Source organism: Schistocerca piceifrons, chromosome 5 (genome assembly GCF_021461385.2).
Source record: "Schistocerca piceifrons isolate TAMUIC-IGC-003096 chromosome 5, iqSchPice1.1, whole genome shotgun sequence".
Taxonomy (NCBI): Eukaryota; Metazoa; Arthropoda; class Insecta; order Orthoptera; family Acrididae; genus Schistocerca; species Schistocerca piceifrons.
Genome location: NC_060142.1, coordinates 90124589 through 90130410, shown reverse-complemented (window position 1 = coordinate 90130410; position 5822 = coordinate 90124589). Strand labels below are relative to the sequence as shown.

Sequence of the window (5822 nt, the reverse complement as noted above, 5' to 3'; positions counted from 1 at the left end):
CTATGTCCTACATTCTACATTGGGCAGAAAGTGCTGCCCACATGGGTTAAGGCACGTAGCACCATTCGAAGGATAACAGAAGTCACAGCGTATAGAGAAAAAAAGCGGCGTGTCACTGTGAAATAAAGCGATACAATTATTTGCGAAGTGAAACAGGTATCTGAAGTATTTGTCAGACATTATAAGCAACTGCGAGAGTAGCCGCTGCTTGGTCCCGCACAGCACGTGTCTCTCCTGTTTGAGGAAGTAATGTCTCCCAGAAGCGAGTTGCGAGAGCGATTCGAAGTTTCTGCGACGCGGACGGGTGTCACCGGCAGAAACCGGGTCCCCGATAACACTGCCCTGCTCCGAAGCCGTTACTCAATTATCCGGGCGTTCCTTGGCGGAGAAAGGAGAGATTTTAAGTACAATAATTCAAATTCCACATTCATCTGCATTTCATAATACCTGAAATATTTCATTAAAGCAGGTCGTCCCGCACCCTGGATAAATTGCTTTTTCGTCTCTAGAAGGAGAAAGTGCGGCATAAAAAAAAAGAAAATAAAAAAATGAAAAAAAGGGGTCACGTTTGCCGTGCGGAGGCGCAGTTCGCCGACGTTTCATAACCTTTAAATCCTATCAGCGGCAGTGCAAATTGAAATAGTTAATTCCCGGGGACCCGTCACGGGAGCGGCCGCCGACGGCGACGCCGCGTTTTCAATTCTCTTAATAGAATTTTAAATGCAGATCCCGGCGCGCCTCACCTCGCGGCTCAGCCAGGCGCGGAGCCGCCTTGCCCGGGCGCCGCCTCTGCAGAGACCACACACACCTCCGTGCCGCCGGCGCGCTCCGGCGGCCTCAGATAACGCGTCGTCCAACCCCGGAGGGAACGTCTCCCCTAGCGCCGCGGCGCGGCCCTCGGTACTGCTAAATGCCGCGCTTTATTATTCAGCAGGCAGCAGACGGAAATCGTGCGGACAGGGGTGCAGCCGGAACGAATTTTGATACACTCTGTGATCACAAGTACCCGGACAGCGATCGGGAAGGTTATTTGAAGACAGTAACTGTTCTCGAAAGAACAGAATACTGTTGATGACCGTGCAGCTTTTCCCTGGAATAAATGATGACTAACTGAAACCCTCAGCTGCCGACAGGTGTTGTTGATATACCTCGATGTGGACAGCTGAAAATGTGTGCCCCGACCGGGACTCGAACCCGGGATCTCCTGCTTACATGGCAGACGCTCTATCCATCTGAGCCACCGAGGACACAGATGAATAGCGCGACTGCAGGGACTTATCCCTTGCACGCGTCCCGTGAGACTCATATTCCCAACTGTCCACAATTCTACATATGTAATGTACCTTATAGACATTTGCCCATACACTCATTACTCGCGCACGCTTTGGCGATTCCCGTAAGAGCTGCACGGTCATCAACAGTATTCTGTTCTTTCGAGAACAGTTACTGTCTTCATATATATATATATATATATATATATATATATATATATATATATAGTTAAAGGCTACCCAGCCATTGACCTTCGTCTGTGCGTATGGGAATCGCCAAAGCATGCCAAGGAGAAAGATGTTTATCTCCATGGAAGGGGGTAGGGATAAGGGAGAGGGGGAGGGGGAGGGGGAGGGAGAGGGAGGGAGAGAGAGAGAGAGAGAGAGAGAGAGAGAGAGAGAGAGAGAGAGAGAGAGAGAGGGAGGGAGGGAGGGAGGGAGGGAGGGAGAGAGAGAGGGGAGAGAGAGAGAGAGAGGGAGGGAGGGAGGGAGGGAGAGAGAGAGGGGAGGGGAGAGAGAGAGGGGAGAGAGAGAGAGAGAGAGAGACAGAGAGAGAGAGAGAGAGAGAGAGAGAGAGAGAGAGAGAGAACAATAATAACACCCACTTCAACACTGTCACTTCACATATACAGGATTATTACAAATGATTGAAGCGATTTCACAGCTCTACAATAACTTTATTATTTGAGATATTTTCACAATGCTTTGCACACACATACAAAAACTCAGTTTTTTTAGGCATTCACAAATGTTCGATATGTGCCCCTTTAGTGATTCGGCAGACATCAAGCCGATAATCAAGTTCCTCCCACACTCGCCGCAGCATGTCCTCATCAATGAGTTCGAAAGCATCGATGATGCGAGCTCGCAGTTCTGGCACGTTTCTTGGTAGAGGACGTTTAAACACTGATTCTTTCACATAACCCCACAAAAAGAAATCGCATGGGGTTAAGTCGGGAGAGCGTGGAGGCCATGACATGAATTGCTGATCATGATCTCCACCACGACCGATCCATCGGTTTTCCAATCTCCTGTTTAAGAAATGCCGAACATCATGATGGAAGTGCGGTGGAGCACCATCCTGTTGAAAGATGAAGTCGGCGCTGTCGGTCTCCAGTTGTGGCATGCGCCAATTTTCAAGCATGTCCAGATACACGTGTCCTGTAACGTTTTTTTCGCAGAAGAAAAAGGGGCCGCAAACTTTAAACCGTCAGGCATCCAGAAGCTTTAAACTGCGCATACCATCGCCGAATGGAGTTAGCAGTTGGTGGATCTTTGTTGAACTTCGTCCTGAAGTGTCGTTGCACTGTTATGACTGACTGATGTGAGTGCATTTCAAGCACGACATACGCTTTCTCGGCTCCTGTCGCCAAGTTGTCTCACTGCGCTCTCGAGCGCTCTGGCGGCAGAAACCTGAAGCGCGGCTTCATCCGAACAAAACTTTATGAGTTTTTCTACGTATCTGTAGTGTGTCGTGACCATATGTCAATGAATGGAGCTACAGTGAATTTATGAAATTGCTTCAATCATTTGTAATAGCCCTGTACTTCAATCGATAAATATTGTAAAGTGCAGCTCTCAATAATTTTTTTGGAGTGTTGTAACCTTCTCATCAGAAAAATGTGACTTCAGGAAAGTGGCCTTTCTTAATAGTTTTCTAAGCTCATGTTATACAACTATTTTTATAGCAAATATTACTGAAGCGACATAACCTTAGTTATTACATTAAAATGGAAAGGTGAATTTCCTTCAGTATAGTTATGTGGCATTGAAGTTTATTTTATTTCGCTTCACGAATGCTTCCTGCCAGTATTTCACATTTAAAGCCCTTTGCAGTCACGTCACAGGATCTTCGTAGGTGCACAATATATTTTAGTATTGCAATAAGTGTAGTATTATTTTGTGAATGATTAATATTGAGGACTGTATGAATGCTTTCCTATTGTTTTATCAAACTGTTATTACATAACATAAATGTAGTTCTGGAGGATATCAACTCATTGACCATACCTATGTCAACCTTCCAGTTATCGTATGACTAAAATTATATTTTCCTCTAAATTCGATTTCAAAACTGTGGTCACGAAAGTGAAGTACTCCTACTGTGATATTATTTTGGTTATAACACGGATGGATGACTAATGTTCCCACGGTCATTATTCCAACTTGAATATCGAAGTAGTAAATGATGTATACGACCTATGGGTAAAACGGCTCTCACACGTCACATTAGGTTTGGTTGTTCCGAGGTGGACGGCGAAACTATGACAATGCAAACAAATTAATGACATACAAGCATACACTTTATTACGCTGCGGTACTGATGATTTATTTAAGACAAAAAAGCACTCCGTCTTCAGGCCACAAGTGGCCCATCGGGACCATCCGACCGCCGTGTCATCCTCAATAAGGATGCGGATAGGAGGGCATGTGGTCAGCACACCGCTCTCCCGGCCGTTATGATGGTTTTCTTTGACCGTAACCGCTACTACTCGGTCGAGTAGCTTCTCAATTGGCATCACGAGGCTGAGTGCACCCCGAAAAATGGCAACAGCGCATGACGGTCTGGATGGTCACCTGTCCTAGTGTCGGCCATGTCCGACAGCGCTGAACTTCGGTGATCTCACGGGATCCGATCTATCCACTGCGGCAAGCCGTTGTCCTTTTTAAGACAAAGAGCTTCGCAAATTGAGCAACTCAATAAATATTTGTTTCATCTCTGGCCGTAATGCAAGCACTTACTCGGCAAGTAGTTGTTGGATTCCTTCTGAGAGATATCGTGCCAAATCCTGTCCAACTGGCGCGACGGATTATCAAAATACCGAGTTGTTTGGAAGGCCCTGCCCTTAATGTTCCGACCGTTCTTAATTGGGAAGGAATGTAGAGACCTTCCTGGCTAAGGTAGGGTTTGGCAAGCTCGATGAAAAGCATTACAAACTCTCGCCCTGTGCGGTCGGGTATTATCTTGCTTAAATGTAAGCTCGGGATGTCTTGCCATTAAGGGCAACAAAGAGGGAAGCAGAATATCGTCGATGTTCTGTTGTGCTGTACGGACAATGCGGATGACAACCAAAGGGGTGCTTATGTGAAAAGAAATGTCTCTCCAGACCACCGCTCCTGAATGTCGGCCCGAATGGAGGACGGCAGTGAGATTGGCATCCCACGGCTGTTCGGAGTGTCTCTAGATACGTCTTCACGAGTCATCAGGACTCACTTCGAACGGGACTCATCGCTGGAGACAATTCTGCTCCAGGACGAATATGCCCGACACCACTCCAAATGACCTTGTTGGTGTTTTCAATGATAATCGGCGCATGGGACGCTGTGAGTTCAGCCTGCTTTTTGTGAGTTGTCTATTATTGGGTCCATGTAGTCACTGAAGCACCAGTTGCACCTCGGATCGATGATAACGATGAATCCGGGCCTCTGAGTGACTTTGTGACGATTGCTCGGTCTCCATCCGACTTCTTAGACCCTAACTGCACGTCCTCTCGCAAAACTGCATATATAGTTCATCCGCCTGTCTGCGAGGCATCTTTACTGTCGAATTGAGTACACGGAATGAAATTCGTATAACTTCGTCATGATGAGCGTTATTTTTGTCTTACAGAGTATTTTATTCAAAAGTTTAGTCACTTAGTTGGTTAATTGGCTCTTAGCACTATGGGACTTTAACTTCTGAGGTCAGCAGTCCCCTAGAACTTAGAATTACTTAAACCTAACTAGCTTAAGGACATCTCACACATCCATGCCCGAGGCAGGATTCGAACCTACGACCGCAGCGGTCGCGCGGTTCCAGACTGTAGCGCCTAGAACCGCTCGACCACCCCGCCCGGCCTTCACTTAGTTCACGTACGTAATGGGGAGGGAGCTAATTATCTATGTACCCTCACTTACAAATCAGTACAGTCTCATGCAGAGTACAAACATATGTATAGATGTAACTCTTGCGAATGTGAACGTACAACGAATCGACTATCGGAAAATCAAACACCGTTTCCGGAATCCTTATTAACCTGATCCAGTCCAGGGGCTACGTTTAGCGGCAACAAAAACATGAGTGTTGCGTGATCGACCTGTTGCCGGCTAATAAATATTTCATCCGTCCAGTCCTGTTCGATATGATGCGCCTTTTTCAGACATTCCTGCGAAGTACTTCGGTTTCCCAATACCATTTTAGTTATTAGCTTGAGCACGTAAAAAAAAAAGAAACTGCCTCAGTCGGCTGCGTCGCGTGAAGAATTAATATGAATGGCAACTCAGGGACTTCTGTTCCACTCTTTCGACTGCCACCTGACAAGTGTCGAAAATTCCTATTTTCGCAATAGTGATTATAAGTGTAGGCGTGGTTATCCTTGATGGATAATACAAAAACTATGCAGTTATTTTTTTTTTGATCTTTATTAACGTACTATCCGTGTAAAAACAGGCAGTAACATATTTTTTCGTCTGCATGCAAAGAAAATAGCTTCCTCCAAAAACATTTTATATAACTATGTGTACATTCTCTGAATTAGATGGTGGGTTTTTTAACACAACAACCCCTCTTGA

At 45.9% G+C, this 5822-nt stretch overlaps 1 non-coding gene across 1 annotated transcript; it reads right to left on the bottom strand.

Moving 5' to 3' along the window:
* Positions 1 to 1173: 1173 nt before the first annotated feature.
* Positions 1174 to 1247, bottom strand: Trnat-ugu. Its single transcript has one exon. It is a non-coding gene; the product is annotated as a tRNA-Thr (tRNA).
* Positions 1248 to 5822: the final 4575 nt, after the last annotated feature.